This window comes from Pelophylax lessonae (assembly GCF_965119305.1).
Source record: "Pelophylax lessonae genome assembly, chromosome: 3".
NCBI lineage: Eukaryota > Metazoa > Chordata > Amphibia > Anura > Ranidae > Pelophylax > Pelophylax lessonae.
In genome coordinates this window covers 301,033,686-301,046,530 of record NC_138770.1, presented here as the reverse complement: position 1 = coordinate 301,046,530, position 12,845 = coordinate 301,033,686, and the positions used below count along the sequence as shown (strand labels likewise).

The following is a 12,845-nucleotide window of genomic DNA, read 5'->3' as shown; positions in this document are numbered from 1 at the left end:
GGATGATCATACGGTTCTCCTATGTAGAACCGTTGATCACTGTTCATACATCTGAAGCCACAGCCAATCACAGTAGAAAGCACGCCCCTAGGGACACACATAGCCCCTCCCTTTCAAAAAAAGTTAACCCCTTCACTGCCAGTGTCATTTTGCAGTAACAGTGCATATGTATAGCACTGATTACTGTAGAAATGTCACTGGTAACCCCAAAAGTGTCAAAAATGTCAGTCAAGGGTCCGATCTGTCCGCCCCAATGCCGCAGTACCGCAAAAAAAATCGCAGATCGCCGCCATTACGCGTAAAAAAAAAAAACAACAAAAATGACAAAAATCTTTCCCTTAGTTAGTAAACGCGATAACTTTTGCGCAAACCAATCAAAATACGCTTTTTGCGATTTTTTTTACCAAACATAGGTAGCATAAAACAAATTGGCCGAAAATGTTAAAAAATTTTGATTTTTACATTTTTTTGGGGGGGAATTTCATATAAAAAAATGTGAAAAATATTGCTATTTTTGCAAAATTTACGCTCTTTTTTTGTTTATAGCGCATGATCAAAAAAATCGCACAGGTGATCAAATACCACCAAAAGAAAGCTCTGTTTGTGGGAAAAAAAGGACGTCAAATTCGTTTAGATACAGCGTTGCACGACCGCGCAATTTTCCGTTAAAGTCACGCAGTGCCAAATCGCAAAATACCCCCTGGTCAGGAAGGGGGTAAAATCTTCCGGGGCTTAAGTGGTTAAATGCATTTAAAAAAAAAAAAAAACACTTTGCAAATACCATGCAACATAAAAAATTACAATGATCGCCATTTTTTTCCCTAGGGTCTCTGCTAAAAAAAAAAAAAAGATGTATATGTTTGGAGGTTCTAACTAATTTTCTAGCAAAAAAAAAGTGTCAGAAAAAGCCTGGTCCCCAAGTGGTTAAGAAGCCCTTACTTTTGTTCATTGTGCTGGGCTTGGAAAAATGATACAAAGTTCCTGTGTGTTCAGCCGATGAAAGAAGGAGTGGAAGCCTGACAAGCACAGGAACTAAACTCACTCTGCAACTTTAACGGCAGCTTGTGTCATTGGCTACTTCCTAGTTTCTAACTCAGTGATCACAAGGCTGGGTGGGTGTATCATTGTACGTCGTCTGTATACACAGCTGAGCCCCAGTCCAGGGAGACACAGACAGACACACAGCGCCTCCATCCCAGCAATCTTCTCCGGTAAGGATCATCATTACAACCTGTTGATATTCCAAGCACAGGAAATCACGATTGAAGGAGAGTGAGACAGGAAGAGAGGGAGGTGATTCCTCCTCCTCACTGCTCTGATCAGAAGGGAAGCAGGGCTGGGGAAATGTCTTGGTACTGGAGAATGGCCCTACTACTGGGGCAGTGACATGCCATAGAGATGTGCCTCTTAGCCCCGATCTTCTGTATTTAGAAGAGACAATAACTTCATCCTGCCCCACCCTTTTACTACAACAGCAATTACAAGTGGGGAGGCACTGCACTGCCATTGCATGGGTTTGGATAGATTTCTATGGCTCAGTGTAATATTCTGCTTATTGTTTGTTTTTTTTTTTATGCTAAAGATGGCCATACACATATAGATTTCTTTTGTTCAGCCTGAACGGATACCTCCATCCATGCTAACAGTCCCTTCCCCCAGCTATTAGAATATATCAGTGGTCTCCACACTGCAGACCCCCCTTTGCTTGCTTTTATCCGGCCTATATGCACTTGCAGATCAGGTCTTTTCTGGAAATTTTTGTTTTGGTGCATGCTTTCTGAAGGTCCGGCAGACCTTAAGCCCCGGTTCACACTACTGCGAGTGCGGGGTTCGCATGTAATGTCGGAGCGCACTGCTCCTTCATTACATGCGATCGGCTGTGCAGTGCGAGTTTAGCCATACACTTTGTATGGCTAAATTCGCACCCGCAGCAAACTCGCACAGGACCCTTTTTGGAAGCCACATCAGGATGGGTTCGCACAGCGGTTCACACTTGTGCGATCCGATCCTGTGCGAACTGCGCGATCGCACTGCGATATGCGATCAAACTGGGGGTGTCGTTAAGATTACATTGACACCCCCAGCGTATCGCATATGGCAGTGTGAACTGCCGGGGGTGCGTGTGCGATGCGGGAACAGGCTGCGGATTCGCAGCCTTCCCGCACTCGCATAAGTGTGAACCGGACCTCAGAGTTCCTTGCCGGGAAGTTAACCCCCCCGCGCGCATGTGCGGGAGTGACGTCATCGCGGCTCCAGCCACACACATCGCCGGAGCCGCCGAACCTGGAAGAGACGCCGAGGGATCATGTCTGCTCCCACAGCGGTGTCCGGCGGGCTGTAAGGTAAGTATTTCATAATGAGCTAGTATGCGATGCATACTAGCTCATTATGCCTTTGTCTTGCAGGGTTTTTTTTCTTATGAGTATACTTCCGCTTTAATAAGGCTTACCTATAGGTACTGTAAATATCTCCTAAACTGGACCGTTTAGGTCGGAGATATTTACTTTTAATACAGCCGATGACGTCAGCGGCGCATGCGCTCTGAAGGAACGGCCACCCATGCCGTTCTTTCAGAGCCCGATGCCGTGAACGGCGGCTTCCGCGCGTATGCGTGGGAGTGATGTAATTGCGCCTCTGGCCAATCAGATGGCCAAAGGACGCGAACCAGGAAGCAGGACGGCCGAACATGTCGGCCTTCCTGTCGCTGAGCTGGCGGCACTGAGGGGGCTTCATTCTAAGGTAAGTATTTCATAATGAGCTAGTATGCGGTGCACACTAGCTCATTATGCCTTTGTCTTCAAGGGTTTTTTTTTTTCCATTTTTTGGGGAGGGTTTACTTCCTCTTTAAAGTAAAACTATGGGAAACACTTTTTTTTATTTTTTATTTTTTGGGATAGAGCAAGGGAGGGTTATAACCCCCTGTCAGATTTTTATTTTTTCATGTGTCCCATTGCGGAGATTTCCCCTCACTTTCTGTCCCATAGCCAAATAGGAAGTGAGAGGGAAAATTAACCACTTCCCGCAAACCGACATACCTGTACGCTGTGGCTGCAGGCCTCAATCCGGTACCGTTTTTTAGAGTTGGCGGTCAGCTTTCAGGAGATAACAACTGATGCAGCTCAGCCCGTTATTTTTTATTCTTATTATTATACAGGATTTATATAGTGCCAACAGTTTGCGCAGCTTTTTACAATGTGAGGGAAGACAATACAGTTACAATATAATTCAATACAGGAGGAACTAGAGGGTCCTGCTCGTTAGCGCTTACAATCTAGAAGGGAGGGTCAAGTGAAACAAAAGGCAATAACCGTGGGGGATGGGCTGATAGAGAAAATGGAGGTATATTTGTTAGGTGTGGGTAGAATAGGCTTCTCTGAAAAGGAGGGTTTTCAGAGATCGCCTAAAAGCTAATAGAGTAGGTGATAATCGGACAGTTTGGGGTAAGGAGTTCCATAGGATTGGAGAGGCTCTGGAAAAGTCCTGGAGGCGGGCATGGGAGGAGGTGATGAGGGACCTAGAGAGAAGGAGTTTATCCCAACGAGCGGGAAGGGACGTTTCCCCCTCCCCCCCCCCCCCTCGGGTTTTTCCGTCCCATCGGGAGACCCGTGCAAACACCCGGCATGAATTCGGGTTCGACCGTGTCTCCAATCATGTAACCTGGAAACGACCTCACTTCCGGTTTACTCGGCTGCCAATGGCGCTGATTTAAAAAAAAAAATGAAAAATGTAAGTATTTAAAAATGACAATTTTTTTTTTTGCCATTTCAAATACTTTGAAGTGCAGTGGAGGGGTCGGAGGTCTTTTGGACCCCCCCATTCCTCCATAAAGAGTATCTGTCACTGCCTATTACTGTCACAAGGTATATTTACATTCCTGGTTACAGCAAAAATAGTGTTAAAATTAAAGAAAATAGGAGATTTTTAAGTACCGTAGTTTGTCACCATTCCACGAGTGTGCGCAATTTTAAACTGTAACATGTTCAGTATCTATTTACTCGGCGTAACATCATCTTTCACGATATACAAAAACATTGGGCTAACTTTACTGTTTAGTTTTTTTTTTTTTTTTAATTCAATGAAATGTATTTTGTTCCCAAAAAATTGCATTTGAAGGACCGCTGCGCAAGTACCGCGTGACAAAAAATGTTGCAATGACTGCCATTTTATTGTCCAGAGTCTTTGCTAAAAAAAAACATATAATCTTCGGGGGTTCTAAGTAATTTTCTAGCAAAAAATACTGATTTTAACTTGTAAACAACATGTGTCAGAAATAGGCCTGGTCCTTTAGTAGTTAAGGGAATTTTTATGGGGACCCCCAGGTAACCAGAACTTGTGTCCCCCATCAAAAGATTTCTTCTCTATTACTTTTCTGGGGACAACCCAAACTTTGAGGTTTTCTTTTACTTTCACTTTCACTTTCAATGATAATGGTAAACAGGACAAATAGGATGAATCTCCTTGAGTGCCGGGTCACACTTGTGCGATGCGCAAAGGCTGCGAATTCGCAGCCTGTTCCCGCATCGCAAACGCACATCTGGCAGTTCACACTGCCATATACGATATGCAGGGGGTGTCAATTAAATGGTAACGACACCCCCAGTTTGATCGCATTGCAGTGCGATCTGACAGTTCTCACAGGATCGGATCGCACAGGTGTGAACCACTGTGCGATCCGATCCTGATGCGGCTGAAAAAAAGGGTCATGTGCGACTTTTGTGCGGGTGCAGTGCAAATTTAGCCATACAAAGTGTATGGCTGAATTCACACTGCACATCCGATCGCATGTAATGAAGGAGCAGTGCGCTCCGATATTGCATGCGATTGCCGCAAACGTGGAAGTGTGAACCGGCACTAACCACTTGCCGACCGCCTACCGCAGATATACTGCATCAGACTGGCTCCACTGCGTGAACCAAGGTATGGGTACGTTGGTTCCCAGGGGCACTCCATTAGAAAGCGGGGAAGCCGATCCACAGGACCGGTGGCCGCGATTGCCGCTGGGCACCCGCGATCGCTCCCCGCTGAGAGAGAATGACGGTCTGCTGTTGTAAACACAGCAGACCTGCGTTCTTTCTGGAATAAATGCAGAGCGCTTGTGATCCTCCTATTTAGGATCACAGGTCTCTGTGTTGATTCCACAAGTCCCTCCCCGATACAGTTAGAAAACACTCCCCTAGGCTCACACTTAACCCTTTGATCACCCCTGGGTTAACCCCTTCCCTGCCAGTGTCATTATTACAGTAAAGGTGCATATTTTTAGCACGGATTACTGTAGTAATGTCACTGGTCCCCCTCAAAACTGTAAAAAATGTCAGTTAGGGGTCCGATCTGTCTGCCGCAATGTCAGTCCTGCTAAAAATCACAGATCGCCACCATAACTAGAAAAAAAAAAATAAAATAAAAATGACATAAACCTTTCCCGTAGTTTGTAGATGTGATAACTTTTGTGCAAACCAATCAAAATACACTAGGGCTGCAACTAACGATTAATTTGTCTGTCGACTAATCTATCGATTATTTTTACGATTAGTCGACTAATCTAACGATTATTTTTATTTTATTTTTTTTGCTTAATTTAGTGTTTTTTTGATTAGCTAATTAATCCAGTAATTAATACAGACCCCCTCAGTGAGCCCCCTCCCAGTACAGACCCCCACAGTAAGCCCTCCCACCTAGTACAGACCACTTAGTAAGCCCCCCTCCCAGTGCAGACCCCTCAGTAAGCCCTTCCACCTAGTACAGACCACTTAGTAAGCCCCCCTCCCAGTACAGACCCCTCAGTAAGCCCTCCCACCTAGTACAGACCACTTACTAAGCCCCCCCTCCCAGTACAGACCCCTCAGTAAGCCCTCCCACCTAGTACAGACCACTTACTAAGCCCCCCCTCCCAGTACAGACCCCTCAGTAAGCCCTCTCACCTAGTACAGACCACTTACTAAGCCCCCCTCCTGGTACAGACCCCTCAGTAAGCCCTCTCACCTAGTACAGACCACTTACTAAGCCCCCCCCCTCCCAGTACAGACCCCTCAGTAAGCCCTCCCACCTAGTACATACCACTTACTAAGCCCCCCCCCCAGTACAGACCCCTCAGTAAGCCCTCCCACCTAGTACAGACCACTTACTAAGCCCCCCCTCCCAGTACAGACCCCTCAGTAAGCCCTCTCACCTAGTACAGACCACTTACTAAGCCCCCCCTCCCAGTACAGACCCCTCAGTAAGCCCTCTCACCTAGTACAGACCACTTACTAAGCCCCCCTCCCGGTACAGACCCCTCAGTAAGCCCTCTCACCTAGTACAGACCACTTACTAAGCCCCCCTCCCGGTACAGACCCCTCAGTAAGCCCTCTCACCTAGTACAGACCACTTACTAAGCCCCCCCTCCCAGTACAGACCCCTCAGTAAGCCCTCCCACCTAGTACATACCACTTACTAAGCCCCCCCCCCAGTACAGACCCCTCAGTAATCCCTCCCACCTAGTACAGACCACTTACTATGCCCTCCCTCCCAGTACAGACCCCTCAGTAAGCCCTCCCACCCAGTACAGACCACTTAGTAAGCCCCTCCTCCCAGTGCAGACCCCTCAGTAAGCCCTCCCACCTAGAACAGTATGTACTAGGTGGGAGGGCTTACTGAGGGGTCTGCACTGGGAGGGGGGCTTACTAAGGGGTCTGTACTGGGTGGGAGGGCTTACTGGGGGGTCTGTACTGGGAGGGGGGCTTACTAAGTGGTCTGTACTGTACAGACCACTTAGTAAGCCCCCCCTCCCAGTACAGACCCCCCAGTAAGCCCTCCCACCTCGTACAGGCCATTACAAGCCTGTGTAGCGCCGCACATGTGACATGTCTAAGTAGCTGGGTGATCGGGGAGGATGGCGAATGTGTTGCGGCAGAAGCTGTGGCAGTACAGGGGTGCTGGAGACGGTCAGCGCTCACCTCTTGTCTCCGACGGAGCCCGGCGGGGAATTTCACCCGGCCGGCAATGCTTCAAGCGGAGCGGCGGCCGGCCAGGGGGCGTGTGACGTCACGCGTCGGCGCTTTTCACGCACGTCGACGATTTTTTGTAGTCGACGCGTCGTGGCAGCCCTAAAATACACCTATCGGGACTTTTTTTTTTTACCAAAAATTATGTAGCAGAATACAAATTGGCCTAAAATGTTAAAAAAATTTGATTTTTACATTTTTTTTCTTATTATTAGGAATGTCATATAGCAGAATGTGAAAAATATTGTTTTTTTCTTTCAGAATTGTCGCTCTTTTTTTTGTTTATAGCGCAAAAAATAAAAATCGCACAGGTGATCAAATACCACCAAAAGAAAACGCTATTTGTGGGAAAAAAAGGACATCAAATTTTTTGGGTACAGCATCGCACGACCGCGCAATTGTCAAAGTAGCGCAGTGCCGAAAAGCAAAAAATGGCCTGGTCATTAAGGGGGTAAAACCTTCCGGTCCAGAAGTAATAAAAACCTGACGTATCCCTTTACACACACCTACATCTAATTAATTCTGATCCGCCAAATACAGACAGAAGAGGAACCGTTCACCTTCCACCCAGCACATCAGATGGCAGTCAGGTGTAAACTGACAGACGGTCCGTTTACATCCAGCCGCCCATAGAGGAGAGCGGGATGTGTCCATGTCTGCTCTGCTTAAGCAGAGCGGACACAGTCCTGTTATCCGCCTGCTCAGCGGGAATCAGCAGAGAAATACTCTGCTGGGCAAGCGGATTGCAGCTGCAGTCCACCCCATGTGAAAGGGGTCTAAAACATCTGTCACTGCAGGGACACACAGGAAACCATTGTTTGCTATGTGTCCCATTCACACTGCAGCTCCCTGGCCCGAATCGCACTGCAATGTCAGGCAGCACACCGCGCTGCCCGACATTGCACATTGCACAGTCTATAAAGTGTACGTTTTGTATGCTTCACATAAAGTTTGCTCAAAACAAACAAGAATAAAGGGGGGAGGATGGTGCGGTGCGATGAACCGTGCACAACACAGCCATCTAGCCAGCCGATAATGCAGAGCAGCTGGAGCAGTGAATCGCCCGGCTTCTCTGCAGTTTCATGGAGGGGGAAGTTTGAATTGGCCCTTATTTGTTGCAGCGACCAATCAGAGGTGACAAACAGAACAGATGGCATTGGTTTACATCCATCTAAATTAAAAAAAAAAATGATGCAGCCTTGTTTTTCTCTACAAAAATGGACCTGAATGGACTTGGATGTAGGCGAATGTAAACTAATGATCAGACTTTTACATCTATCCGTCCATAGACATTCGTTGTGGTTCAGTCTGGAATCTGGATCCGTCTGAAAAACTGACAGACGGATCTAGACTGCCTGTTTGAGAGGAGCCTAATGCTTCTTACACATGGGCAGGCAGGGCAATAACAAAAAAAAAGTTTTTGCTGCCTAAAGTGTAAAAATCCAGCCAGAGGAGGCAGTTCACAATGCAGCGTGAGATGCTGACAGGCGGCAGCTCCTGTCTATTTCGAACATCCAATTCAATAGGTCCGCACTGCAAGTTAAACGCTTGGGTTGTGTTTGCAGCCCATTAGCCCCATTATAAACTGCTGTTTGGCAATAAAGGAAAAAAAATTAAAAATTAGGAGATGAAAAGATTCCTGAATGCGAACACTATCAAAGTAATGACCCATTCATACTACCTGTTTACACAAGTGGCGCTCTCTTCTGTCCCTCTGAAAACCGATCTTCTCAAAAAAATATTCGAAAAATTGATTGTGGACTAACATGTACTATATCTCTATTGAGAGTTATAGGATTTTGTAGCGCTGCTTATGTGTCTGACCTTTCATGCTGTGTAGAAATCTATAGGAAGGGTTACATACATCTTTTTTTATATATTTTAAATACTAAATGCCTGGCAACTACCTAAGTTGGCAGAACGGCCCTATTTACTTGAATAGGTTGCATTTGGTAGTAGTACTGCCTGCCAAATGCGAGCTGTTGTGTACATTTTGCAATGCTGCAACTGCAGCAGTGTACACCAACATGCCTATTGGGCACTAGTTTGGTGGTCAACGGGCAGTAAAACCACAGTTCAACCACCTATTTTTACCACCTCTTCCAGCTTCTCATGTAAACACCAAAAAACACTCAGTTTAAGGGCTCATTTCCACTTTAATCTCTGCATGCGCGTTTGTGCCTGTTTTCAGTGCGTTTGCAGCGCCTTTTTTGGAATATTTTTTGCAGTTATTTCAATTTATTTTATTTACTAAGTTGCATATATGCATGTGCTTTTGCGTGTATCCATGTGCTTTTTGTTTTTTTAAGTGCGTTCTGTTGCGGACAAATGCAGCATGCTGTACTTTAATTACTTCCTGTTTTTAGGCTGTTTATAAACTGCCCGCGATTGAAGTGTTTATACCAGGATCACTGCAGCTGCAGTCATGATTCCGGTATTGTTCTTTTTAGCCGGCAATTCTCATTTAGGTAAAAGTAATCCAAGGGATCACTTTTACATGCATTGGAAGGGGGTATCCCTCCCCTGCCACTTTTACCAGGATCTCCTGTCCCATTGGGGAGCCTGGTAAGGATGAGACCAGCGGCATCGGCTTCCCCGGACACAGTGAGAGGAACAGATGTTATTCCTCAGACTTTGTGATGTCAGAAACTGGAAGTGAAGAAATCCTCCTCGCTTCTGGTTTGTCTTATGTAAACAAGCTGTTACTGGCTTGTGAAAGCATCTGATCAAACTGATTTCAGTTTGATCAGAAGCTCTAGAGGCCAGAGAAAGATATGGGGTCTCTCTATCTCTCCAAAAAGAGGACCTGTCACAGTTCATGCTATAACAAAGATTTTCTCCTCTCACCTTCCAGGACGGCAACACCTGAGAGATGAAAGGCTCCACCCTACAGGAAACACAATCAGTTGACAGCTGCTTAAAAGGCCCCACCCTTCCCCTTGTCCATCAGTATTGATTGTGTTTCTCCCACAAGGAAACATTTGTTTTTTTCTCTGACCAGAAGACCTAGAGAGTTGGATGGTACCCCCCTGTGAGGCAGGTTTAGGAACGCTGGTGAGGGACGCACCAACCTGCACGCCTCACCTTATTTTGTTGTACAGGCAGTTCAGGCAAAGTGTGGTGCCCCCTGCCCCCCCCCCCCCCATGTACTCTGCTCAGCAGCTCAGGTCTCCTCCTGTTTTCACCTGTATGCAGTGGGCGCCATGTTGCAAGGGCCAGCCAAACTTGTTAAGCAAATAAGGGAAGTGCGCTCCAAGCCTCATTCTGAAACCGGAACTTCTGGTCTGAACAGGGAAGAGGCGGAGCATGCACTGCATGACCCGGAAGAGGGAATAAAGCGCAATGGAGACGCCAGACCCACGTGATGGCGGGAAAGTGACAGGCTCTTCAGCTACCAAGAGCCAGAGAGCTGCTAAGAGTGTGAAGCCTGTCTGGATCCACCCCATGGAGAAGGAGGATGGAAAGACAGCACAGGTGGCTGCAGGCAAGAGCAAGTCAGGGCCCAATTAGTGCCTTTTCCTACTTGGGGGGTAATACCTGAGTCAGGCTTTAGTCCCTGGTTGTCCCCATGCTCTCCCCTCTTGGGGGGGGTTGTGTCCAAGTAAAAGGGGGCAGGAAGAGTGGCGGTTACTTGTTTTCCTCTTCTCTTGCAGAATCCCCAAGTGGAACCCAGGAGGCCTCTGACAAACCACCCCCTACATCTGCTAGCACTACCTCCTCTAAACAATAAGTTAATTGTGGGGAGAGATTGTCCAAATCTCACACTAAGCCATTTTGTTATAGGTGTATGAACAAGTTGGCTGGTAAGGAGGCCTCAAAGTTAATGAGGATTTCCTTGAAGCGGAGTTCCACCCTAAATTTATACTTACCTCCATCTTCTCGCTCCGGGTCACCTGAAAAACAAATGGATAATCGCAATTTTTTTTTTTTTTTTTACTTACCTTGTACAGAAAATATACTTACCTTACTTCCTTCTTCCTCCCCTCGGCGGCCACGGTGATTCGTCACTTCCTGGCTTTTGCAATGATTCCTGGGAGCTGAACGTCATCGCTCCCAGGAATCAATGCGCCTGCACCGGCCCCGACGTCAGTTCCGGTGCGCGCGCGTCATTCCCTTCTAAACAGCTTCTGGGCATGCCCAGAAGCTGTGGAGGGATGACGCGCGCGCACCGGAAGTGACGGCGGGGCCGGTGCAGTGCATCGTGGGACCGAAGAAGGAAGAGGACACCGAAGAGGATCGCGCTGGCTTCAAGCTGCCCACACCTGAGATGGCAGCGCTGGAGAATACTTTTTCAAGGTAAGTATTTCTCCTAAAATGTAAGTGCAACCCGGGACAGATCAGAGGCTAGCCATTGTGGAATGTACTAGCCCTGACTGTCCCGGGGGTATTTTTATTAAAAAAAGTATCCCCTGGGTGGAACTCTGCTTTAAGTCTGTTCAGGAGGAAATGTTAGCCACTATCCAGTCCTTTTGCACCTCTGTAGTTTCACCCCAGGTAGCAGACCCGGAAGAGCTAACCCCTAAGGAGGGCCCTTCTTCTCAGGAGAGTTTACTTTCCAAGACAGGGCCGAGTGCCTTTCTGCCTGTTTCATCAGGACTTCCCGCTGCTCAAGCTAGGGAGGAGGAAGACTTGGGAGAGGCAGAAAGTCAGGCAAAATCTGAGCCCAGCTCTGGGGAAGAGGTTGATCTGGATCCAGATAGTGAGGCAGAGAAGACCAAGTTAAATAGACATCTGTTTGATCTGGAGGACTTAGAAGGACTCCTTCAAGCTATCTATGCCACTGAACCGGAACCTCCCTAGGAGACCTCAGCACAGGATAGGATGTATAGGGGGTTGGTTGAAAACTAGTCCAAAATATTTCCTGTACACCAGTCCTTGAAAGGAGTTTGGTCAGACCAAAAGCATTGAAAAGAAGATTCCCCTTTAAGGAGGAGGAGGTGGAAAAATGTCTAAAAAGTCCTAAACTGTACGCCTCCCTGTCCCAGGTGACTAAAAAATCTGACCTCTCCTTTGAGGATACAGGGAGTATCAAAGATGCCATGGACCATAAGTCAGAGTCCCTGCTAAAGAAAGCATGGGACGCCAATTCATCCACTATGGCCCCAGTGCTGGCTGAATCCTGCATTGCCAGGAATGCGAATGCAGACTTCTGGATAGAAAGACTTACTAAGCACCTTTCACAGGGAAGTAAGTCTCAGGAAGTTATAATTCCCTTTCAGTTATAAGGATAGCTGTTGTCTACCTGGCTGATGCTGCAGTAGAGTCGGTTAAAGTCTCAGCTAAAACCGGTGCCCTTATTAATTTAGCTAGGAGTGCCATTTGGCCAATCTCAGTCAGTTCATACATTTCTCAACTCATTTGAGAAGGCTACTGCCTAGAATTCTCGTTTAAACTCCCCCAAAAAATTATGTTAACGCATCCTCCCAAGGATATATTAAAAAAGAGAGCCCTATTAAAAGGGGTCCAGGAACTGGGGGAACAGCAAGTGGTAGTGCCAGTGCCAGAAGGTCAGCTTTACCAAGGCTTTAACTCCCCATGTGTTTGTGGTACCCTAACCCATGGGGAAATACCATCTTATCATAAACCTCAGAAACGTAAACAAGTTCTCAGAGTACAAAAAGTTTTCCATGGAAGATATCTATGCAGTGCACAAAAACCTGTTAAAAGGTGTGTTTATGACTACTCTGGATCTCAGGGATACCTATTTGCATGTTCCAATTCATCCAGAACACCAGGCTTTCCTGAGATATGCGGTAGTAACCCAGAACGGGGTCTCTCGTTGGCATTTCAGGACACTCCACTTTGGTGTAGCAGCCAGTCCAAGGATTTTCACAAAGATCCCGGTAGAGGCAGTAGCCTATGTTC

The 12,845-nt window shown here is 46.9% G+C and overlaps 1 protein-coding gene across 1 annotated transcript in view; it reads left to right on the top strand.

Annotated features, from left to right (window-relative positions):
* Positions 1-1,078: 1,078 nt before the first annotated feature.
* Positions 1,079-12,845, top strand: part of TPRG1 (tumor protein p63 regulated 1) — a 192,184-nt gene continuing 180,417 nt past the window's right edge. The window contains exon 1 of the mRNA XM_082249330.1: positions 1,079-1,211. The gene's annotated coding sequence lies outside the window, so the exon portion shown is untranslated. The remainder of the gene's footprint in view (positions 1,212-12,845) is intronic.